This window comes from Tenrec ecaudatus, chromosome 1 (genome assembly GCF_050624435.1).
Source record: "Tenrec ecaudatus isolate mTenEca1 chromosome 1, mTenEca1.hap1, whole genome shotgun sequence".
Classification (NCBI taxonomy): domain Eukaryota; kingdom Metazoa; phylum Chordata; class Mammalia; order Afrosoricida; family Tenrecidae; genus Tenrec; species Tenrec ecaudatus.
This window is the reverse complement of record NC_134530.1, coordinates 263,731,027-263,743,043: the sequence shown is the minus strand read 5'-3', so window position 1 is coordinate 263,743,043 and position 12,017 is coordinate 263,731,027. Positions and strand designations below refer to the sequence as shown.

The following is a 12,017-nucleotide window of genomic DNA, read 5'->3' as shown; positions in this document are numbered from 1 at the left end:
ATTCCATCAAATTTGAAGGAGAAATAAAACTTTTCTCAAACAAGGAAATATTTAGACAATTCCTAAAAACAAAAACAGTGTTACAAAATATACTATCCAGTTTTTTTGTAAGCAGAAAACCAACAATCCCAGCACTCAAACATGAAACCATCACAGGGTGAAACTCCTCCCAGAAACCAACACACTGAAAATAGTCCCCCAAACATCAAAGATTTAGCAGTGAAATGAAGACACAAACTCTTTACACACACATGCACACACCATTCCATAAAAGGGTAGTAAGGAACTGTCTGGCCCAAATAATACAAAACGAACGTGACTAATCTATGTTTCTATGTAATTACACTAAATGTCAAAGGACTAAATGCACAAATGTAAAGACAAAGAGTAATAGACTGGATTAGGCAACAAGAGTTACGTCTCAGATTCACAGACAAAAATAGAATAAGAGTCAAATTATGACTAAAATTTTGTGAAGTTAATGGCAATAAAGATGAAATAAAACAGCATAGTAATATTAACCTCTGACTGAATAGATGCTAAAGTATGCAACATAATGAGAGACAAGAATGGGCATTATATAACACTCAAGAGATCAATATACCGAGGATACATAACCATACTAAACATATATGCACCCAACAAAAGATGCTCAAAATTCATCAAGCTCAAAGAGATAAAACAAAAAAATCACCAAATCAACAATAATAGTAGGAGACTTCAATATATCACTCTCAAAGAAAGATAAATCAACAGGTAAGAAGCTCAATGAAGAAATGGAAGAACTGAAGAGCACAATCGAACAACTCAACTCCTAGATATTTAGAAAATTCTCGAGCCAACAGCAAATAAATACGCATCCTTCTCCAACACACATGGCTCACATTCAAAAATAGACCACATGCTGGGCCAGAAAGCAAACCTGAGAAAATTCAAAGACAGAGAAATCATTCAAACCACTTTTATGACCAAAGTGCCATAAACTGCAAGTTAACAATATATAGAATTAAACACACACACATATACACTTGGAGACTTAATAACATACTATACAAAAAAAGATAGGGTAATAGCACAAAGACAGGATATTAGAAGTTCCTAAAAACTAATGAGAATGATAGCAGAACATACCAAAACCTATGGGATGCAGCCAAAGCAGTTATCAGAGGTCACTTTATAGCAGTTAAAGCACACATGAAAAAAGAGGAGATAATCATGTTCAACACCTTAAAACAGCACCTCCAACAACTAGAACATAGTCAAGAGGAAAAACATTCCAGCAACAAAAGAGAGAAAATCATAAATATTACACAAGAAATAAATGAGCTGGAAAACAGAAAAACGATGGGGAAAAAACCCCCAAAAGTCGGTGCTTTGAAAGGGTCAACAAAATCGACAAACTGCTAGCAAACTTAACAAAAAAGAAAGAAAGAAAGAAAGAGCAGACAACAATGTCTACAATTGAGGAGGTCGCAGGGGGAGTCACAACAGACGCAAATGAAATTTTAAAAATTCATAATGCAGTATTATGAAAGACTATTCAAAAAAATTCGATAATCTGATCACATGAATAAATAGCTCAAAAACACTCTTTTCTCACATTAATGTATAGGGACATTAAGAACTTAAACAGACCCATAGCAAATAGACAAGGTCATCAAGAATCACAACTAAAAAAAGCCCAAGTCCAGATAGCTTCACAGAAGAATCTGACCAAGTTTTCAGAGAAGATCCTTCACAAACTGTTCCACAATATAGAAAGGGACATTAAACTCCCAAACTCATTGTATGAGGCCAGCATAAACCTGATACCAAAACCAGAAATAACCCCATAAAGATAGAAAACTACAAACCAATATCCCTCATGAACAGAGATGCAAAAATTCTCAACAAAATCTTGTCCAATAGAATCCAACCACATATCAAAAAAATACATTATGACCAAGTGAGATTCATACTACTGATGAATACTATTGATCCAACATTCCAAAAACAATTAGCTCAGTCCACCACATTATCAAGAAAAATTATAAGACCATATGATCATATCAATTGATGCAGAAAAAGCATTTGACAATATCCAGCACCCATTCCTAATAAAAATCTCTCATGATACAAGTAGAAGGGGAAATTCTCAATACAATAAAGACCACATAAGAAAAACTAATAGCTAATATTACACTCAATGTGGAAAATTCTAAAACATTTCACTGAATAAGGGAATCCAACAAGGATGTTCCTTATTCCCGCTCTTATTCAACACTGTGCTGGAAGTCCTAGGCAACACTATGAGGCAGTGGCGAGAAGTGAAGGGAATATAGTTTGGCTGAGAAGAAGTGGAACTTTCACTATTTGCAGATGATATGATTTCATATATTTAGAACCCTAAGGTGTCCACAATAAGTTTGTTGGAAACAATTGAGGAATAAACCAAACAAAAAAACTGGAAAAAGAAAACTACAGAACATTCTTACAAGAAACCAAAAGGGACCTACACAAATGGAAGAATATCTCATGTTCATGGATCAAAAAACCCAGTATTGTGAAAATGTCTGTACGACCTAAAAATCTACATATTCAATGCAATTTTTTATCCAAATTCCAGCATCATTCGGTAAAGAAATGGAAAAACTAATTACCAACTTCAAATGGAGAAGAGCAAAGAATTCCTCAAAAAAAAAAAAAAAAAGAACAAAGTAGGTGGTCTTGCACTACCTGACTTTAAAATCTACCATACAGCCACAATTGTCAAGACAGCCTTGCACTGGCATAATTACAGATCCAAAGACCAATGGATCAGCAAAGAAATAAAAGCATTCCTTAACAGACAACTGAGTTTTAACAAAGACATAATAAGCATTAAATGGGAAGCAGATGCCCTCTAGTAAATGGTGCTGACAACACTAGATATCCATCTACAGAAGAAAGAAACAAGATCCATATCTCACCCTGTGCACAAAAACAAACTCAAGGTGGATCAAAGACCTAAATGTAAAACCCAAAGCTATCAGGATTACCAAGGATAAAATTGGGACAAACCTAAGTGACCTAGTACAGGGAATACTCAGGCTACCTGTGGGAAACTGAGGACCTGGGAGGACGTGTGTGTGACCTGCTCCCTGCACTCATGACCACAGATTCTTCTCATACACCCCTAGCATGAGGCATGCCTCTAGCGTCCAAAATACAGGGAAAACAAACATATATCCCGGGAAGGATGATTCTCCACAGCAAACATACCTCCAATACATGTTAGTATAAAACTGTCTTACAGATGCCTGGCTCCTCACGTATGCAGAAAAAGGATGCTTATCTCTAAGAGCATTCACACATAATTTCATGTCAACTTGATATATAGAAGTGTAGGGGTGGAGACTACGTTATCAAGCAGGTCACAGGCTGATGGTGCCTCCTTGTGGAGGTAGTCTCTCATGAGGAGGGTCCTGGGAATCAATCTCTCTCTCTCTCTCTCTCTCTCTCTCTCTCTCTCTCTCTCTCTCTCTCTCTCTCTCTTTCTCTCTCTGCCTTCACCTTCTTGTTGATGAACCATGCTGAGTTCTCCGAGATCCCTGTAACGTGTCCACCACCATTATATCCACAAAACTCTGCACCCATTGGCTTATAATCTTCCTGCATCATTGCATGTGACTGTGTGAGTCTGCAGAGGGACTTACAGACAAGAATTAGATTTATGGACTTGAGTTGGACTGGGCTGGAAAGTTTCATTGATGCATAATTACTTTTGATATAAAGTTCTTTCTTATACATATTTGAGGGCCTCTGTATTTGTTTCTCTAGTTAACCTTGCCCAACACACTCCCTTTGTCCCTTAAGAAGCATTCTGCACCTCTTGTCTCATGCATGTCTGGTCATGCAATCTCTTTGAAGCATTCCCCTTGAGGGTTTGGAATATTCAAGAATAGTACCTTGCCCATTTGTTTGATGTGTATGAATAACAAGAGGCTTGCATGCCTCAAGAGCCTTAAATACTCCTTATGGCATGAACTTGAGCTTCTTCTCCCCCTTCTTGCTATTCTGAGAATGGAGTCAAGTGTCCTGCACTCTACTGTCTCTCTTGTTTGTCTTCTTTAATTGCACATATCACACAGCAGGACCATTCAGTTGTGGGGCTGCACCCCACAGCAACCAGAGATAACAAAGGAAGCGTACTCTGTGGAAGACAAAATAGAGGAGTGGGATCTATTAAAAATAGAACACTTGTGTACATCTTATGATTTCATGAAAAGAGTAGAAGGAGATCCCACAGATTAGGAAAAGATACTTAGTAATAACATAATGGACAAAGGAATAATGACTAAAATCTACGATATACTACAAGCCTGCAACAAGAATATAAATAACAACCCTCTGAGAAGGTGAGCAAAGACTTAGCAGACGATTCACAAAGGCTGACGCTCAAATGGCTAATCAACACATGAAGAGATGCTCTTGTTCACTAGCCATGTGTGAAATGCAAGTCAAACCAACCATGGGATACCACTTAACACCCATAACTATAGCCCAAATCAAACAACCCATAACTATAGTCCATAACGATAACACCCATAACTATAGCACAAATCAAACTACAAATAAAAAAAGAGAGAGAACACCAAATTCCGGAAAGAGTGTGGTGATATTGCAACTCTTATTCACTGTTGATGGGCTTGTGACAGTGTACTGCCACTGTGGAAAGCTATATGGTGATTCTTAAAACAGTTAGATATCAATATACCATATGATCCAGCAATACCATTACAGGGCAAAGAAATGAGAAACAGATCATGAACCAACATATGCAACCCATGATCTTCAATAGCAGAGAAGTGGGAAACAGACTAAATTCCTATCAGTAGAAGATTGGGTTTAAAAACAAACAAAAAACCTCTGGTATATAAACACAATGGAATACTACACATCCCTTAAAAAGGGTTATGAAACTATGAAACACCTCCTGATGTAGATAGAGGAAGACATTATGCTGAGTGAAGTTAGTCAATCACAAAAGACAAAAACTGTATGTGCCCCCGCTGTAAGAACAAGCAGCCAAATGGGCATAAGATTAGGCTTTCGAGCATCCAGTTTGCTGCCAATGGGGTCAGACAGCCTGGTAGAGAGCCTAACTGGTGCCAATGAACCATTCGCCATCCACTCTACATAATTGTCTGGAAGTTCCCTTTTCCAGAGGGCACCTCACGTCAAATGCGTAAGGGAGGGGAAGGGTTTGTTGTCTACTGAGAGGCTGCCATTCAAAGCTACGATGAGTTTCCCCAGAGAGATGGACAGCCTTGTCAGAGGCCTGAGGGATGCTGATGGGAAAAGCAACACAGGAGAGGGGAAAGGGCGGCAACATGTCTGGGGGGACACAAGTGCATGTTGGTTGTTAGGACAGTGGGAGAACCAAGCCTCCGGTTGGTGGGAAGAAAGTCTGAAAATGCTTTGGGGGGGCCCTAGGAGAGGAATATCCCGAGTGGTATGCATCAAATGGGCCACATTGACTCGAGCTTCTGGGTGCATGTTGGGGACCCAAGCCAGGTGCTGTGGAATGGTGGGGCACTGGCTCCTGGAACTTAAAGGCACATGGCATGCTCCAGAAGCTGCATCAGTGAGATCCCATGCGGAAACTCCACTGGCTGCTCTGGGCTCTACTTCAGACACACTTGTAAGTCAAGGACTAGAGACAGAAACTCATGGTGTCAGAGGAAATGGAAGAGAGCTGTACCAAGACTGTTGAACTGTTGGTAGGTGGACAAACATGGTCTTGCTACATCAATGTGCTATATAGTAAGATATGTATTATTCCTGCAAACCCGTGACAGAGCTTCTCAGTGATGTTTGTTATGAATTTCTCTGACAATTAACCCCCGTGTGTGAATAGCATTCATCCACGAATGGACTGATTCTGTACAAGGGAAATGTAATTTGGATACTGCAATATGGAGTTAGCCTATATCAACCCAATAAAGAATCAGTACCAGGGGTTAATCAAAGACAATACTAATGTAAGATCATTAGGCCCCAGGGAGATAATTCTGAAGACTCTACCATAAATTAACAAGGAACATTTTAAAGAGAGCTGAAGGCAGACAAAAACAACAACAACAAAACATAGATGCAGGAATGGTTTTTGGGCTCACACTAAATCCTAGCTCCAACTTAAGAATAATTAGTTCTTACATCATGGCCCTACTTCATACTCGCCCTCAAGAAGGAAACACAGAAGATATGGGTGAGATAGCAAAATGTGGTGAAGAAATTAGATGGTCCAGCTGTCAGATAAAGTAGTCTGGGGTCTTAAAAGCTTGTCCCAAACAAGCAGCCATCTAAGTGAGATGTCAACTAAGTCCACATATAAGAACACCATCATTAGTCACCAAAGGATTGTAAATCATATAATTCGAAGTCGAAGGAGGGATTAGATTCAGCCTAAATTGTGAGAATCTGGTTTACAGATGTCTATGAATGACAGTGGGAGCCCAAGACACATTTGTGGGATCTACATAGGGAACAAGCTTCCAGTGAGCTCCCTCTGTCCATCATTGAGGGATGGGAGGGAAGTGGTGACTCAACAGAGTGCATTACAGAGGTGAGTGTAGATGATCAAAGGGATAAACTGGACTTGACCAGTTAAAACGCTGTCATTTGATCCCCCTGTGATGCATGCTGGACCTGATCTGATTTTCAACGTTTTCTGTATTTTTGTTTTGTTTTGTTTTTGTTCATATTAGGTTTTATCTCAGAGGTGGGTCCCCCTCTTCAGGTTATGTTATATGTCTTTCTGTCTTTCAGTATATGAACCCCAGAATTCATAAAGCTATAGAGGCAGGAAGTAGAATAAGGGTTTCAGTGAGGGGTGGAGGGTGGGGGAGGCTGAAGGGGAGATGACGTCAAGGAGTCCAGGAAGAAAAGTATTTGGAAAGTGATTGTGGTAGCGACTGTACAAGACTGTTTGATGTGATTGAAGTATGGAATGATATGATATATGTATTAATTTCCAATTCATAATACATTGATTTGTAAAGTTAAAACAAACGTTCCTATGAATCAGACAGGAAAAATAAAATCAAGAAGTCATCCACTCAATAGTCACCCATGACTATAGCCGAATGGGAAGTGAAGCAGGTTTGATCAGAGCTTCCCTGTATGATACCCTTTGTCTGCATATTGAAAGGACAGCAGATTTGCCATGATAACAGTGCAAGAAATGAGGGCCACCCAGGCCAGCTCACCACCAGACGGAATGAAGCCTTGCAGAGCAACTTCACACCATTACCCTCAATTAATGTCAAAGGCATCCTCGGATCAGTAAAATAGGATCTCTCGTTTACAAATGGAGTTCAGGTGAACCTTAGCACTTAGTGTTAACTGCACACTTTGTCTGACACTGGTCACTTTTTTTTAGAGCTTTTTAAAAAACATTTTATTAGGGGCTCATACATCTCTTATCACAATCCATACATACATCAATTGTATAAAGCACATCTGTACATTCTTTTTTTAAAAATTTTGACATCACTTTACAGAAGATTTCTAAACAGAATAGTTTTCAACCTAACCAGTGTTCTAACATACTAAGTAAAGCAGGTCTATTAAAAGAAAAGTTTTCTGACTTCACAGACCAATATTCAAGAAATTGATTTAAAACAAAATTAACTCTGAGTAAAATTTTCCGGAAATAAAAATGAAAGAAGAAATTTTAAAAATCAGAGAAACTTTTTTACTATTAAAGGTTCAAGTTCACGACATGGATCTGCTCACTTGGGTAATTGAGCCAGTTACATAGATGGATGGGCAACTCAGTCCTAACCTAGACCCAGGAAATCAAAGCTTACTGAAAATGGAGGGATGGGCTGAGATTATGTAGAACCTTGAAAACTGGCAGAACTCAATATAGTAAGACCAATGGATGGTAGAAAGATTCAAGGTCACACAACCAGTGAGACATATGGCCCAAATTTGCTTTAATCGACCATACAAATTCCATTTTAAAATCATAAAAATGCAAGTGGAATGAATGCATGTGAAATTTTAACTGCCAATAAAATGAAGTGGGTGTTCAAATAGCAATTTAGGAGGACCAGGAGCTGTGCTGTAAAACGTTCTGGGCGTTGTGAAGAACAGCTGTCAACAAATAAATGGTATTGTAGATAAACTATAGAAAATGATGCAATTAACATATCAGTACAAAATAAATGATCATTCCATGAAATAAACTCAACATGTATTTTAGACAATTTTAAAGGCTAGAGGTGATTTTGAAGTAGGTGGAAATATGAAAAATAATTTATTTTCTAATCTATATATCCACATTGGTGCCTCAACATCCTAGTAAGAATATAAAATAAATGCATCTGGTTTTATGAAAACATTTTTATTTGCATCTGAAAATTAGTTTAGTTATAGTACTTTTAACTACCTCTTTGTATGTTAATTATTTAAATAGATCTCTCAAACTAGTCCTGATGGTGTAGTGGGTTATAAGTTTGGCTGCTAGCCACAAAGCCAGAGGTTCAAATCCATCAGCCATTTCTCAGGAGAAAAACAAGACTTTCTGTTCCCATACAGACTTATAGTCTTGGAAACTAACAAGGAAAGTTCTACTCTGCCCTATAGGGTCTCCATGAGTCAGAATTAACTCAATGGCAGTGAGTTTGATTTTATTGGTTTTCTCAAGGAACAATTTGTGGTAGTTACATAATCTGGTGTCAATTTGAGAGGATTATGAGTGAAGGGGTGGAGTCTAGTCTGTCAATCTGGTTGGAGCTTGATGACCTTATTTGGAGGCATGAAGGAGATAAATAGCTCATTGGAGGTGGGACGCAGGCTCACTCCCTGGGAGGTATTGAGCTGACAAGACACATGGAACTACGCTAGTTCCTGAGCTGGAGAAGTCACATGGACCTACACTGTTGCAACCAGACCTCTGAAGCCAGAGAAGTCATGTAGAGACCCCTGCCAGCGCTGAGATGCTTACAACGCCACTGGATCCAAAGACTTTCTACCCACTGGCCTGTGATTGTCCTGCATTCGGCATCATTGCCTGTGTTTCGTGAGCCTGAAGAGGACTTTATAGATTGGTATCAGACAGGACTGGGTTGAGGTCCTTTTTTAATGTACAATTACACTTTATATAAAACTCTCTTTTATACACATATGAGTGTCAGTGAATTTGTTCCTCTAGTCTACCCAGACTAACACAGATTCCTTACTTCAATAGAATATGGTTCTTCTAGGCCCTAACTATTGTCAGCTGCCATCAAGTTAACTCCCAAGTAATGGTGACTTCACGCATAATGAAACAGAATGCTACTCTCTCCTGTATCATTCTCATGATCAGTTGTGAGCTATATAGTTTTTACTGGTTGATTTTCAGAATTAGATGACCAAGCTTTTCTTTTTATTCTGTCTTAGTCTAGTAGCTCCACAGAAACCTGTTCAACCTCAGGCAACATACAAGTCTACATGAATGACAGACAGGTGTTATGCATGAGGTACACTGGCCAGGAAGCAAACACAGGTTTCCCGTGTGAAAGGTAAGACTTCTACCTTGTATACTGATGCAGACAAGGGGGTTGGAGTGGAGACTCAAAGCCTACATGTAGACATTTGGATACCTCTCCCCCCAACACACACACATACACATAGGGTTCTAAGGAAGGGATGATTCAACCAAGGTGCAGTATAGCACCGACTAAACACACATCATTGCTCTAGTTCCTGAATGCCACCCCTCACTCCCACCCCCACCCACTACCATGACCCAGTTCTACCTTACAAATCTGGCTAAACCAGAGAACACACATTGGTACAGATAAGAGCTCTTGACACATGGAATTCAGGACAGATAAACGCCTCAGGAACAATAGTGGGAGTAGCGATACCATGATGGTAGGGCAATGGATGGAGAGGGGTAAGGGGGAGAAATGGGGAACCCATCACAAGATTGGATATATACCCTCCCACCCTGAAGGGGATGAGTAACAGAAATTTGGGTGAAGGGAGACAATCAACAATGAAAGATATGAAATAATGATAACAATATATAATTGATAAAGGATTCATGAGGGTGGCAGAAGGAGGGAGGGAGGGAGGGAGGGGGAAAAAAGAGGAGCTTATTCCAAGGGCTCAAGTAGAAAATGATTTGGAAATGATGATGGCAACAAATGTACAAATATACTTGATACAATTGATGTATGGAATGTTAAAAGAGTTGTAAGAGTCCTCAATAAAATGATTTTTTAAAAATAATTCTACCTTGTAAAATCTCTGGTGCATTTATTGAGTTATTGAATAAATATATCAAGATCAAATTAGGAATCAATTCATTTATTATTGGCAGCACATCATTCAATATTTTATTACTAAATTTCTCTTTCTTTTCCTTTGATTTTAATACGACATTTGCAGAGAGAGAATATATCAGGTAGGAGGAGTACCACAGAGTTAAACATATGATGACAAAGAAAAGGTTTATCCTTTAAGCTGTACCTAAGCCTCACTCCTATATTCATGTAATGTTTCTTTAAAGCCTATCAGGTCCTTGCAATATTGGTACTCTGCTAAAACAGAAACAAGAAATAAGTGCTAAAAGTCAACTGCAGTATAAGTGTTAAAGGTCAATATTTACCCTAAAGCAAAGATGAGAAACAAGGGGCAGGGAACCTACAGAACTAGAAATAGAATAATCAGACGCAGTTTGGAATATCTTGACATGTTGTGAAAAGTACAACAAATGTCACAAATGTTTTATATGAAAATGGTCGAGTAGGATCCTAACTTATCGTATAAACTTTCACCAAAACACAATAACATATTCCCTAAAAAAAAAAAAGTCCACTTGGTGTGAGATTCTGTGCCAGACACTGGGGGAAGGAAGGAAGGAAGGAAGGAAGGAAGGAAGGAAGGAAGGAAGGAAGGAAGGAAGGAAGGAAGGAAGGAAGGAAGGAAGGAAGGAGCAGGATGCTGTCTGGGCCTTGAAAGAAACAGATTTAAGAACAGAGACAGTCACAAAAGTGACGGGCTAAGAAAAGCAAGGCACTGGGTCCAGTGGCAAGGCTTAAAACAGCTGTCATCTGTGGCCTTTGTGGGGAAGACTCTGCCCGACTGTGAGGGAAGTCGAAAACCATTTCTGCAGGAAGTGACTGGCAGAGGTAGAGAAATGAGAAGATTTTTCATGCTGATGGAAAGAGGAGGAGGCATGGATAATCTATAACAGCAGTTGCACATGAAATAAGATTTGATTTTTGAGACTAACAGGCATAAAATGTCTATCACTTTACCTTTCCAATAACATCCTCGTTGTTTTCCCCTTATGCTTGCATTAAAATCACTTGATGCAGTACATGATTCCACGCAAAAGGACATATAGTTAAAGAAATATTCCTGTCCAAAACCACAAGGCCCTCCCCCACAAAAAACCTTGAGAAAGCACTTTATTGTTATTATATCAAGAAATATTTTTCTAAAAACGTATTAACGTTTATTCCAAAAACTAAAAAATAACAGAAATACACCCATGAAAAAGACACTGAGCCAAAGTCACCATTGTCACACGCCCAATTGCAAGTGGACACAGAGATTGACCTGTTCTTCCAAATGTTCATTTTGAGGTAACATGACTGAAAAATACTATGCTATCATAATTTTTGAATCCTTGGAGGTTTTAAATGATTAACACACTCAACTCTACCCAGAGGTGCCTGAGAGTAAAGGACACTTAATAATAAAGCTACTTCCGAAAAAAAAACAACAGGCATTGAAAGGCCTGTGGAGCATTGTTGTACTCCTGGCACACATTGTGCTGTCCTCACTTAGAGTCAACTCCACGGTAACTGGACTGATTCTGGAACCATCCCTTCATGTAGCAGAGATACTGAAAGAACAGAGAGTGGGAGAGCTTTTTCAGAACTGGATCATTATCGTATGATTCCGTGATCTGTGACGAGACTAGAGCCAATTTATTCAAATTACGTTTAAGCTTCTGCTTCCATGGCTTCATCTGGGTGATGTGTGGCCGT

General features: G+C 39.0%; 1 protein-coding gene across 1 annotated transcript in view; it reads right to left on the bottom strand.

Moving 5' to 3' along the window:
- DISC1 (DISC1 scaffold protein) overlaps window positions 1-12,017 on the bottom strand; it is a 415,073-nt gene that overhangs the window by 94,895 nt on the left and 308,161 nt on the right.